This window comes from Artemia franciscana, chromosome 6 (assembly GCF_032884065.1).
Source record: "Artemia franciscana chromosome 6, ASM3288406v1, whole genome shotgun sequence".
NCBI lineage: Eukaryota > Metazoa > Arthropoda > Branchiopoda > Anostraca > Artemiidae > Artemia > Artemia franciscana.
In genome coordinates this window covers 11171275-11186207 of record NC_088868.1, presented here as the reverse complement: position 1 = coordinate 11186207, position 14933 = coordinate 11171275, and the positions used below count along the sequence as shown (strand labels likewise).

General features: G+C 29.9%; 1 long non-coding RNA gene across 3 annotated transcripts in view; it reads right to left on the bottom strand.

Annotated features, from left to right (window-relative positions):
* LOC136028043 (uncharacterized) overlaps positions 1–12741 on the bottom strand; it is a 53903-nt gene extending 41162 nt beyond the window's left edge. The window contains exon 1 of one of the 3 annotated variants that reach the window (XR_010617720.1): positions 11751–12741. This is a non-coding gene — a long non-coding RNA (uncharacterized LOC136028043). The remainder of the gene's footprint in view (positions 1–11750) is intronic. The other 2 variants (XR_010617722.1, XR_010617721.1) reach the window with 2 other exon arrangements.
* Between the last annotated feature and the right edge of the window lie 2192 nt (positions 12742–14933).

The following is a 14933-nucleotide window of genomic DNA, read 5'->3' as shown; positions in this document are numbered from 1 at the left end:
AATAAGTATAAGTCGTCATTTACCGAACAATAGAAAAAATAATATAGACAAATAATTCAGAGGCAACACCCAACATAAGGGCTCATCAGGAGAATACACTGGCCTATATAGGGTTTCGCCACTCTAAATTCTCTACCCAGCACAGTGTTGTGGCTACCACAGAATATCCATGGCATCCCCGCGTCAGGTATCACCCCCAAAATACATGCCTATGAAAAAAAAAACAGCAAATGTAAAACAATCAAGTAAAACCAAAACAAGCTTATCCTGTTAATATATCCCTCCCTTTAGCAACAATAGGTAAACTAAATATTATAAATTTTACCAAATCACAAATATTAACACATTGCAAAAAACCTGAATGAACTAAACAATTATAGAATTCATCTTTACCATGTGGCTAATTTTTTAAAAAATGCGCTCAATTAGAAACACAATTCAAAATAAATGGCGCTGTGACAACATTTCTCGAACCTCCGAAATTAGTTAAAAATTTCTTTAAGTATTTCTAGATAATTCCTTTGATATTTATTTAAAAGTTCGTTATAATGAAAACTAAATTTTTTAAATTGCCAAGTTAATTTATTTGCAGAAAAACCTCTTGATATCAATTTTTGGCTTAAGATTTTACATCTATTTTTAAAATCAATATAATTACTACGAATCCTTGCATAACGAACTAACTGCGAGAAAAACGCTGAATATGTGATATTTGAGTGTATATTACTTTCAGGGAATGGGAAACTAATCACTTCAAAATCAAAATCATCCGTTTTATTATAAATTTTAAAACTTAATTTATTATTATCACAAATATTAATATTTAAATCCAAGAAATGATCTTCATGACCAGCGCCATGATTAGGCTCAAGAATATATATATATATATATATATATATATATATATATATATATATATATATATATATATATATATATATATATATATATATATATATATATATATATATATATATATATATATATATATACATATATGTATATATATATATATATATATATATATATATATATATATATATACATATATATATATATATATATATATATATATATATATATATATATATATATATATATATATATATATATATATATATATATATATATATATATATATATAGTCAAAATATATCCCAGATTATCCTTGTTCAGGACTCTGGTGAACACACTTTTTGGAAATCACCATAAATTACTTTTTGCAATAAGCTTTACTTAAATAAAATGACGACCGGTGTCCCGGTCGTCATTTGTGTCCCGGTCTGTAATTTATCTTTGAGTGTCCTGGTCGTCATTTATATGTCCCGGTCGTTATTTGTGTCCCGGTGTCCCAGTCTGTAATTTCTCTTTGAGTGTCCCGGTCGTCATTAATATTCCCTGTGTCCCGGTCGTCATTTGTGTCCCAGTCTGCAAACATGACGTCAAACATTCCCTGTGTCCTGGTGTCCCGGTCGTCATTTGTGTCCCGGTCTGTAGTGTCATCTTATAATGACGTCATATAAAAAGCCTTATTTACTTATATCCTGCGAATATACAACATTCTTCGCTGTCCCATTGTCTGTGTATATAAATAGATTGTCAGGTTTACCGACTCTTGAACATGCAACATATAATTGTCCATGGGAAAAACAATCCGTATTCAGATCTGTACCTCATTATTCTAATGATTGCCCTTGAGCTTTGTTGAAGGTGATTGCTAATCAAACATTCCCTGTGTCCCGGTCGTCACTTATATATCCCCCCTGTGCCCCCCAGTGTCCCCGTTTTAGTTGTGTCCCTGTGTCCCGATCGTTATTTATATTCCCTGTGTCCCGGTGTCCCAGTCTGTAATTTCTCTTTGAGTGTCCCGGTCGTCATTTATATCCCCTGTGTTCCGGTCGTCATTTGTGTCCCAGTGTCCCGGTCTGTAATTTTGTCAGTCGACAAACATGACGTCAGTCGACAAACAACCTCATGACGGAATAATGCTCAATCCTCATAATGACGTCATTCGACAAACATGCATGACGTTAGTCAACAAATTAACAATTTATATATATATATATATATATATATATATATATATATATATATATATATATATATATATATATATATATATATATATATATATATATATATATATATATATATATATATATATATATATATATATATATATATATATATATATATATATATATATATATATATGTATATATATCTATATATATATATATAAAAATAAGTTGTCTGTGGATGGATGGATGGATGTGTCAGGTGACGTCACCTGAAAAAACTGGATCAGGTGACGTCAAAACTGAAAAAACTAAAAAAAGGCAAAAACTACAAAAAAAACTAAAAACTAATAAAAAAAATAAAAAAGCTAAAAAACTAAAAAAACTATAAAGGTAAAAACCAATAAAAAACTAAAAAAAAAACTGAAAAAACTAAAAAAAGGCAAAAACTACAAAAAAAACTAAAAACTAATAAAAAAAGTAAAAAAGCTAAAAAACTAAAAAAACTAAAAAAAGGTAAAAAACTAAAAAAAAATAAAAAATAAAAAAAACTAAAAAAAAGGAAAAAACTGAAAAATAAGCTAAAATAAAGGTAAAAACCAATAAAAAACTAAAAAAAAAAGGAAAAAACTAATAAATGACGACACTCAAAGAGAAAAAAAAGGCAAAAACTACAAAAAAAACTAAAAACTAATAAAAAAAATAAAAAAGCTAAAAAACTAAAAAAACTAAAAAAAGGCAAAAACTACAAAAAAAACTAAAAACTAATAAAAAAGCTAAAAAACTAAAAAAACTAAAAAAAAGGCAAAAACTACAAAAAAACTAAAAACTAATAAAAAAAATAAAAAAGCTAAAAAACTAAAAAAAAATAAAAAAACTAAAAAAAGGTAAAAAACTAAAAAAACTAAAAACTAAAAAAACTAAAAAAGGTAAAAACTAAAAGAACTAAAAAAGAAAAAAATAAATGACGACACTCAAAGAGAAAGCGACCAGGACAAAAGGAATGTTCGATTAGCAATCAACAAAGCACCGGGACACAGGGAGTATAAATGACGACCCGGGGGAAACAGGGGGATATAAATGACGACCGGGACAAAAAAACTAAAAAGAAAAAAAAACTAAAAACTAATAAAAAAACTAAAAAATCTAAAAATCTAAATAAGCTAAAAAAGAAAAAAAAAGGAAAAAAATAAAGGAGAAAAACAAAACTAAAAAACGAATGTATATACAGACCGGGACACCGGGATACAAATGACGACCGGGACCCGGGACACAGGGAATATAAATGACGACCGGGACACAGGGACACAACTCCGGTACACCGGGATACAAATGACGACCGGGACACAGGGAATATAAATGACGACCGGGACACAGGGACACAACTACAACGGGGACACCGGGGGAAACAAGGGGATATAAATGACGACCGGGACAAAAAAACTAAAAAGAAAAAAAAACTAAAAACTAATAAAAAAACTAAAAAATCTAAAAATCTAAATAAGCTAAAAAAGAAAAAAAAAGGAAAAAAATAAAGGAGAAAAACAAAACTAAAAAACGAATGTATATACAGACCGGGACACCGGGATACAAATGACGACCGGGACCCGGGACACAGGGAATATAAATGACGACCGGGACACAGGGACACAACTACAACGGGGACACCGGGGGAAACAGGGGGATGTAAATGACGACCGGGACACCGGGACAGGGAATGGTCGATTAGCAATCACCATCAACAAAGCTCAAGGGCAATCATTAGAATCATGAGGTATAGATCTGAATACAGATTGTTTTCCCATGGACCATTATATGTTGCATGTTCAAGAGTCGGTAAACCTGACAATCTATTTATATGCAAAGACAATGGGACAGCAAAGAATGTTGTATATTCGCAAGTTTTACGTAGTTAAAACCATATATATATATCTATCTATATTCACAGGTGGGACATAGGGACACAACTACAATGGCGCGTAACTATTATGGCGCGTAACGACTTACGCGCGCGGGGGGGCTTGGGGGGGGCGCGAAGCGCCCCCACCAACTAGGTGTTGGGGTGGCGCGAAGCGCCACCCCAACAGCTAGTATATATATATATATATATTTATATATATATATATATATATATATATATATATATATATATATATATATATATATATATCTATATATATAAAAATAAGTTGTCTGTCCGTTACCCCAGATTATATCTGTATATATAAAAATAAGATGTCTGTGTGTGGATCTGTGGATGGATCAGGTGACGTCACCTGAAAAAGCTGGATCAGGTGACGTCAAAACTGAAAAAAACTAAAAAAAGGCAAAAACTACAAAAAAGACTAAAAACTAATAAAAAAAATAAAAAAGCTAAAAAACTAAAAAAACTAAAAAAAGGCAAAAACTACAAAAAAAACTAAAAACTAATAAAAAAGCTAAAAAACTAAAAAAGGGCAACAACTACAAAAAAAAACTAAAAACTAATAAAAAAAATAAAAAAGCTAAAAAACTAAAAAAACTAAAAAAACTAAAAAAAGGTAAAAAACTAAAAAAAACTAAAAACTTAAAAAAACTAAAAAAAAGGAAAAAAACTGAAAAATAAGCTAAAATAAAGGTAAAAGCCAATAAAAAACTAAAAAAAAAACTGAAAAAACTAAAAAAAGGCAAAAACTACAAAAAAAAACTAAAAACTAATAAAAAAAGTAAAAAAGCTAAAAAACTAAAAAACTAAAAAAACTTAAAAAAGGTAAAAAACTAAAAAAAATAAAAAATTAAAAAAAACTAAAAAAAAAGGAAAAAACTGAAAAATAAGCTAAAATAAAGGTAAAAACCAATAAAAAACTAAAAAGAAAAAAAGGAAAAAACTAAAAAAATTTTCATCTAAAAAACTAAAAAAAACTAAAAAAGGTAAAAACTAAAAGAACTAAAAAAGAAAAAAATAAATGACGACACTCTAAGAGAAAGCGACCAGGACAAAAGGAATGTTCGATTAGCAATCAACAAAGCACCGGGACACAGGGAGTATAAATGACGACCAGGACATAAGTAAAAAAAAAAACTATCTATATATATAAAAATAAGTTGTCTGTGGATCTGTGGATCGTGGATCAGGTGACGTCACCTGAAAAAACTGGATCAGGTGACGTCAAAACTGAAAAAACTAAAAAAAGGCAAAAACTACAAAAAAAACTAAAAACTAATAAAAAAAATAAAAAAGCTAAAAAACTAAAAAAAACTAAAAAAAGGCAAAAACTACAAAAAAAACTAAAAACTAATAAAAAAGCTAAAAAACTAAAAAAACTAAAAAAAAAAGGCAAAAACTACAAAAAAAACTAAAAACTAATAAAAAAAAATATAAAAGCTAAAAAACTAAAAAAACTAAAAAAAACTAAAAAAAGGTAAAAAACTAAAAAAACTAAAAACTAAAAAAAAACTAAAAAAAAGGAAAAAACTGAAAAATAAGCTAAAATAAAGGTAAAAACCAATAGAAAACTAAAAAAAAAACTGAAAAAACTAAAAAAAGGCAAAAACTACAAAAAAACTAAAAACTAATAAAAAAAGTAAAAAAGCTAAAAAACTAAAAAAAATAAAAAAACTAAAAAAACTAAAAAAAGGTAAATAGCTAAAAAAAATAAAAAATAAAAAAAAAATAAAAAAAAGGAAAAAACTGAAAAATAAGCTAAAATAAAGGTAAAAACCAATAAAAAACTAAAAAGGAAAAAAGGAAAAAACTAAAAAAAAATTTCATCTAAAAAACTAAAAAAAAACTAAAAAGGTAAAAACTAAAAGAACTAAAAAAGAAAAAAATAAATGACGACACTCAAAGAGAAAGCGACCAGGACAAAAGGAATGTTCGATTAGCAATCAACAAAGCACCGGGACACAGGGAGTATAAATGACGACCAGGACATAAGTAAAAAACAAAACTAACAAAACTAAAAAGAAGGTAAAAACTACAAAAAAACTAAAAAGAAAAAAAAACTAAAAACTAATAAAAAAACTAAAAAATCTAAAAATCTAAATAAACTAAAAAAGAAAAAAAAAGGAAAAAAATAAAGGAGAAAAACAAAACTAAAAAACGAATGTATATACAGACCGGTACACCGGGATACAAATGACGACCGGGACACAGGGAATATAAATGACGACCGGGACACAGGGACACAACTACAACGGGGACACCGGGGGAAACAGGGGGATATAAATGACGACCGGGACAAAAAAAACTAAAAAGAAAAAAAACTAAAAACTAATAAAAAAACTAAAAAATCTAAAAATCTAAATAAGCTAAAAAAGAAAAAAAGGAAAAAAATAAAGGAGAAAAACAAAACTAAAAAACGAATGTATATACAGACCGGGACACCGGGATACAAATGACGACCGGGACACAGGGAATATAAATGACGACCGGGACACAGGGACACAACTACAACGGGGACACCGGGGGAAACAGGGGGATATAAATGACGACCGGGACACCGGGACAGGGAATGGTCGATTAGCAATTACCATCAACAAAGCTCAAGGGCAATCATTAGAATCATGAGGTATAGATCTGAATACAGATTGTTTTCCCATGGACCATTATATGTTGCATGTTCAAGAGTCGGTAAACCTGACAATCTATTTATATGCAAAGAAAAAAAAGAGAAAATATATATAAAATATAAAATATATATATATAAAATCTATATATATAAAAATAAGTTGTCTGTCCGTTACGCCAGATTATATCTATATATATAAAAATAAGTTGTCTGTGTGTGGATCTGTGGATGGATCAGGTGACGTCACCTGAAAAAACTGGATCAGGTGACGTCAAAACTGAAAAAACTAAAAAAAGGCAAAAACTACAAAAAAAAACTAAAAACTAATAAAAAAAATAAAAAAGCTAAAAAACTAAAAAAACTAAAAAAGGCAAAAACTACAAAAAAAACTAAAAACTAATAAAAAAGCTAAAAAACTAAAAAAAGGCAACAACTACAAAAAAAAACTAAAAACTAATAAAAAAAATAAAAAAGCTAAAAAACTAAAAAACTAAAAAAACTAAAAAAAGGTAAAAAACTAAAAAAAACTAAAAACTAAAAAAAAACTAAAAAAAAGGAAAAAAACTGAAAAATAAGCTAAAATAAAGGTAAAAACCAATAAAAAACTAAAAAAAAAACTGAAAAAACTAAAAAAAGGCAAAAACTACAAAAAAAAACTAAAAACTAATAAAAAAAGTAAAAAAGCTTAAAAACTAAAAAACTAAAAAAACTAAAAAAAGGTAAAAAACTAAAAAAAATAAAAAATAAAAAAAAAAATAAAAAAAAGAAAAAACTGAAAAATAAGCTAAAATAAAGGTAAAAACTAATAAAAAACTAAAAAGAAAAAAAGGAAAAAACTAAAAAAAATTTTCATCTAAAAAACTGAAAAAAACTAAAAAAGGTAAAAACTAAAAGAACTAAAAAAGAAAAAAATAAATGACGACACTCAAAGAGAAAGCGACCAGGACAAAAGGAATGTTCGATTAGCAATCAACAAAGCACCGGGACACAGGGAGTATAAATGACGACCAGGACATAAGTAAAAAAAAAAACTATCTATATATATAAAAATAAGTTGTCTGTGGATCTGTGGATCGTGGATCAGGTGACGTCACCTGAAAAAACTGGATCAGGTGACGTCAAAACTGAAAAAACTAAAAAAAGGCAAAAACTACAAAAAAAACTAAAAACTAATAAAAAAAATAAAAAAGCTAAAAAACTAAAAAAACTAAAAAAAGGCAAAAACTACAAAAAAACTAAAAACTAATAAAAAAGCTAAAAAACTAAAAAAACTAAAAAAAAGGCAAAAACTACAAAAAAAAACTAAAAACTAATAAAAAAAATAAAAAAGCTAAAAAACTAAAAAAACTAAAAAAACTAAAAAAAGGTAAAAAACTAAAAAAAACTAAAAACTAAAAAAAGGAAAAAACTGAAAAATAAGCTAAAATAAAGGTAAAAACCAATAAAAAACTAAAAAAAAACTGAAAAAACTAAAAAAAGGCAAAAACTACAAAAAAACTAAAAACTAATAAAAAAAGTAAAAAAGCTGAAAAACTAAAAAAACTAAAAAAACTAAAAAAAGGTAAAAAACTAAAAAAAATAAAAAATAAAAAAAAACTAAAAAAAAAGGAAAAAACTGAAAAATAAGCTAAAATAAAGGTAAAAACCAATAAAAAACTAAAAAGAAAAAAAGGAAAAAACTAAAAAAAATTTTCATCTAAAAAACTAAAAAAAACTAAAAAAGGTAAAAACTAAAAGAACTAAAAAAGAAAAAACTAAATGACGACACTCAAAGAGAAAGCGACCAGGACAAAAGGAATGTTCGATTAGCAATCAACAAAGCACCGGGACACAGGGAGTATAAATGACGACCAGGACATAAGTAAAAAACAAAACTAACAAAACTAAAAAGAAGGTAAAAACTACAAAAAAACTAAAAAGAAAAAAAAAACTAAAAACTAATAAAAAAACTAAAAAATCTAAAAATCTAAATAAACTGAAAAAGAAAAAAAAAGGAAAAAAATAAAGGAGAAAAACAAAACTAAAAAACGAATGTATATACAGACCGGTACACCGGGATACAAATGACGACCGGGACACAGGGAATATAAATGACGACCGGGACACAGGGACACAACTACAACGGGGACACCGGGGGAAACAGGGGGATATAAATGACGACCGGGACAAAAAAAACTAAAAAGAAAAAAAAACTAAAAACTAATAAAAAAACTAAAAAATCTAAAAATCTAAATAAGCTAAAAAAAAAAAAAAAGGAAAAAATAAAGGAGAAAAACAAAACTAAAAAACGAATGTATATACAGACCGGGACACCGGGATACAAATGACGACCGGGACACAGGGAATATAAATGACGACCGGGACACAGGGACACAACTACAACGGGGACACCGGGGGAAACAGGGGGATATAAATGACGACCGGGACACCGGGACAGGGAATGGTCGATTAGCAATTACGATCAACAAAGCTCAAGGGCAATCATTAGAATCATGAGGTATAGATCTGAATACAGATTGTTTTCCCATGGACCATTATATGTTGCATGTTCAAGAGTCGGTAAACCTGACAATCTATTTATATGCAAAGACAATGGGACAGCAAAGAATGTTGTATATTCGCAAGTTTTACGTAGTTAAAACCATATATATATATATATATATATATATATATATATATATATATATATATATATATATATATATATATATATATATATATATATATATATATATATATATATATATATATATATATATATATATATATATATATATATATATATATATATATATATATATATATATATATATATATATATATATATCTATCTATATTCACAGGTGGGACATAGGGACACAACTCCAATGGCGCGTAACTATTATGGCGCGTAACGACTTACGCGCGCGGGGGGGCTTGGGGGGGGCGCGAAGCGCCCCCACCAACTAGGTGTTGGGGTGGCGCGAAGCGCCACCCCAACAGCTAGTATATATATATATATATATATATATATATATATATATATATATATATATATATATATATATATATATATATATATATATATATATATATATATATATATATATATATATATATATATATATATATATATATATATATATATATATATATATATATATATATATATATATATATATATATATATATATATATATATATATATATATATATATATATATATATATATATATATATATATATATATATATATATATATATATATATATATATATATATATATATATATATATATATATAGTCAAAATATAACCCAGATTATCCTTGTTCAGGACTTTGGTGAACACACTTTTTGGAAATCACCATAAATTACTTTTTGCAATAAGTTTTACTTTTGAGATAAACCAAAATAATTGTTACCAATCCTGAATCAGTGTCAGATGGCAATCTTTTTACACTAGGTGGGTTTTTTTCGTGTTTTTTAACTTTTGGTTACTATATGGGCTGCGGTTCGGTCTTTACTAGCTTTCTTAGTCTTTATCGCTGCTGCAACCATAATTATTTGTCATAAAACTGGCAGGGGACAAATCCAGCTCATTTTCTTTTGGTTCGTGAAATATCTACTCAACATACCAACGTAGATTGACAACTCAAAATTAATTAACACTCATAGCATAACCGACCAAGAACTAGGATATTTTCAAAACTCATTGAAACACATAAAAAGAAAATTTATTGCCAATGGTTTAGAATTCGTATTTTATTTGTTGATTTTATTTTTCTATTTTCTTGCCTCTTATTGGGGTACCATTCAGTAACATTGTCGATGTTTAGAAAAGCTATTTGTTCGTTTTCCTTCTATGCTTTGTGTTTTCCTTTGTTTTTGTAGACGGGTTTCCAATTTTATTCATCAAAATAAACAATTTGCAGAAAAAACACTTTTCGTTTTTGCGGAGTTCGGAGTTTTTAAGTAAATTTATACGAATTCGTTAATCGGTAAGTCTGGGGCCCTAATTCGGGTGATGTAGTTCAATATCATATATGATATACATTTATGTGAATTTGTCAAACAAAAGAAAAGAAGAGGTGATTGAGTTTCAATTCTATCTGCAAAAAAATCCTTAATATCTGATTTTTTGTGATTTTTCCGATCAATGTCTGATTTTTTTCTGCGTGAGCAGGAAGAACAGTTGTAGTGCTCAGTTCTTTGTAATATCTTTCGTCTTTATTAATTTACTTTTGTTGGGAATGATAGCAGGGAATTAGCTTGGGGTTAGGAGCAGTCTATAATAAAAAAGGGGCGTTAGTTGGCGGAGGGTTTTGTTGGATTTAGCCTCTGATATTTAAAAAAATAGCTTTTTGGTATTCTCACTGAAAATACTTTTAAAAGGATTCTTATTAAAAAATTCAACAAAACTGCCCCCTTAGATTCGGAAATATCCATTTCGCCCCGTCCTAAATTTTTGTACATTGTCATCACCGAGTTTATGCTATTCAAATTAAGATTTTCCGAGAAGCCAGACACAAGAAGTTTTTCTAAGAAGTGGCACCATAATCAACTTTTGGGCTTTAATATCTTTGCGAACAAATAAACGTTCGAATGGGGATCAATCCATTTATTTAGACAGTGAAAACAGGCACAAACGTTTAGATATTCCGATCATATACACAGTGATCGTCATCAGTAGAAATACTAAAGTATTAAAATTTTAACTAACATATGTATACAAAACAAATTGTGTCATTCACAAAATAACAAACTTCCGGGTAATTCACTAGTTAATTAAGGTGCCCTTCACTAATTAATTAAGGCCCTTAAGCAGAAATTTAGATCTTTCAATTTCTGATGTCTGATTTTTTTTTTTCTGCATGAGCAGAAAAAAAAAGCGGTGTAAAAAAGCGGTGTAGTGCACAGTTGTTTGTCTTCATTATTAATTTCATTTTTCGTCTTCATTATTAATTTATCATTAAAGATCATTCATTATTAAAGATCAAGATCTTTCGTCTTCATTATTAATTTATTTTTGTTCGGAATGATAGAAATAGCACCTTTGATAACAACTATACTTTTATTGAAGCTTTCCTGAAAATAAACAATGCTGTATGTTCATGCAGGATAGGAAATCAAATGAATTTTGCATTAATCCGTTGGAATGTTAAAGACTCTTACATAAGCAGAATTTACAAATGAATGAAATACCTTGAGAGGGTGCGGGGTTGTGGAACCAATCAAATAAGCCAGTGAAAAAAGTCCCAATCGCTTAGGAAGCGCCAAGACAGCTACAGCCGAGCTATTTATCAGGTTAAGAGATTCAGTTTAATAGTGTCCAGGATGTTCCAAACGTTAGTGAACTCAATGTTTTTTAGGAGGAAGGACCTTCCTCTTGAATGAAGGAGCTTTCTTTGCGGGAGCTTCAGGAAGGTGTTAAGAATGGCCCTTTATAATAAAACTCGGGTCTTATCAAGATAAGCAAGGTCTCACAGCTTCAGCCTTTCAAGCACAGGACAAACTCTGAACAATTTTTCGACATTTTGGTCCTGTCTATTAGCCTAGCACAAAGTGTACACGTCAGGAGAGGCCAATCGTCGTCTACAAAACAAATCTTTGAAATATTTGTGCTGATACATTTGGTAACATTAGAAACCCAAAATCAGTTGGGAATAACTGGTGGAATGAGATGGAAAGAGAAAAGAGCTTTGGTATATACACAAAAGTCCTATGCTATTTGAAATATTTTCCCGAGGGAAATAATGATTTGGGAAATATGGCCACGGCCTTGTGACACCATGCATCCAAATACTGTGACACTTACTCCCAAAAGATATTACATTTGTAATAGCCATCTGGTTATAGCTGTGGCAACCCAAAAGAAGAAATACCAAAGAGGGCAGTGCTCGTAGAATATGTGGCTCGTTACAGATAGTTTACAAGGGACTACGGCAGCGTGGTACATAACTGTCTCCAACAGTGGCCCCAAACTACCTATACTAGTGACATCAGTACCTATAGTGGGGTACTAGAGTACTACAGATGGTCGTCAGTGACGTCTGAGTTCAAAAAATGACCATTCCGAAACTGGAGGCCGATAAACAGTGTGTTGTTGTGTGTAACTTTGTGTCAAATGTTCATTTGTGAATTCAGTGAAGAACAACTATCTTAGCAGAGCTATTCTCTTAGAGCAAGAGAGAACTAAAAGATTGGATTTATTATCTATTATAGTTAAATGAAATATTTCTTATCACTTTTGAATACACATTGGAACGTATTGACTAAATATCATAAGCCAACGGACACTTTTCCTATCTTTTTTTTTTAGCTGTGCAAGTTTGTTCAACTGATAAGCTATCCAAAAGTAGAAGATAACCAGTAATGCACCTGTCATTAATCCAAGAACTCACAGCTCAAAGGTTGAGGCAAGCTAAGCGCCTACTCAGAAGGGTGTGCATAGGGGAGGGGCAAACCATTTATCTGTCCCTTGAAATTTAAAATGATTATCCCCATTGTATAAGGAACAATTCGTCCCATCATGCTTTCTTGTTAATCGTAAATCGTTAAATTTTGCAAATCTTTATCGTTTCTTGTAAATCGTTAAAAGGCATGAAGTACCAACATGCATAGTAACAACAACAAAAAACAACTAACATTTTATAATTCGAACCAACTTTTGTCTCCATTGGACTAATTTTGGGGCAGAGGATATATTTTCGTAATGAGGATGTCTACTTGAAAGGGCTATCGAATTTCTACTAAACTTGGTGAAAAATAGATGCTAAGTACCGCATTGTGCCTATTTGAAGTCGAGATAAATCGGGCCCCTTTAGAGGATTAGGCTCCTAAATTACGATCTTCGGGGTTGTTACCAGAAAGAATACTGAATATTAATCGAATTTAACAAGAGGTAATATTTTGAGTTAAAATCGTTCGCTTTGGGGGCCTGAGAACAACCTGAACCGACCTCTCTGGAGGAGGAAGTGTCAATACATTTAATTCACTTAGTATGGAAAAAACGTGGAAACGAACAAACAGTATTTTGCCCATGAGACATAGTTACGTTTGTTGCTCCATCAATATCCCCCTATGTTAATTATATAGCAATATTTCCTACTGAGAACTGAAACTAAAGGTCTATTCATCAGCTTCTTTTTCAAGTTCCTTGTCCTATTCCACTGCAGATTGAAATCCTGCAAATAGTACGCTTGCATTTTTCAACGAAGTGCAGTGTCCTAACAATACAACCTAGACCTCAATAAATTCTTGTAAATATGTTCGAGATAGTAGTTCGGATTCTATGAAATATTGCCCAAAACCTTTTTTATAAGTTAATATTGTATATGGCTGTCGTCTTATTAAACTTGTATTTACTAATGTTAAAAAAGACATGAAGAAAAAATAGCATAAAGTGTAGCCAACACTATTTCACTTGAATACCTGGAGGAGTGAAAATAAAACCTGATTTTTGGAACTCTCTAAATGAAAACATACACAAGCATATACATCTTTAAAAGTCAGGAAATCTCAGAATTAAGTTTTCGACGAAGAGCTTTTTATCCATTTTTTTTCTTAAAAAGTTCAAAAACTGCAACTTTCCTTAGAATGTATAGTTGTGTTTGGATTAGCAGACCATTAATTGTGGAATTTCTGTGGACCAACAATTTTGTCGAATTGAACTAATTTCGCTTTTTCAGTTTCATGCTCCAAGACTGACGAAAATGTTATACTGCCCTAAAAACTTCATGATCTTAAAACAACCAAAAGAAGCATCTTGGAAAACCTTGGTTTTCAAGAACAGATTGAGCTAGCATGTGTCCAGGGGTAAAAAAACGTTTCCATATGGATGTCCCTAATGCTTAAAGGAATGCACCTGATTTCGCCGAGAAATAATAAGGTATTTTAATGGTTCCAGATTGTAGATAAGATCACAAGAAGCATAACAAGAGGCGTAAGTCACAAGAAGCACAAAGCAAACACTAACATGAAGTTGTGAGTAAAGTGTGTGCACTAACAGCTAACAATTTGGAGAAGGGTACGTAAAATTAAGAGAATTTATTTGAAGAGGAACATTTCTCGGAGGAAATAGCCCTCCAAACCCATCTAAGAGAGAAATATTCCCAGTATCGTCATTCTGGCACGTATATAGGTCGACTGACGGGCAGGGGAAGTCTGTAACTTGGCCTCCACCAAATTATTAGGATTTTTAACCCAAAACCGCCGAATTTGTCATATAATTTGGTTATTTTTGCTCTTCGACAAGACAATCCCGCCACAGTAATTTCCTTTATAAATACCTTTCCTAATGCGCTGAATTCTGCTCTGAGACTTTCATTGGACTATTCAGACCGCTCATTTAAGAGCCATTCCATTTATCTCGTGCGTGGAAAATAT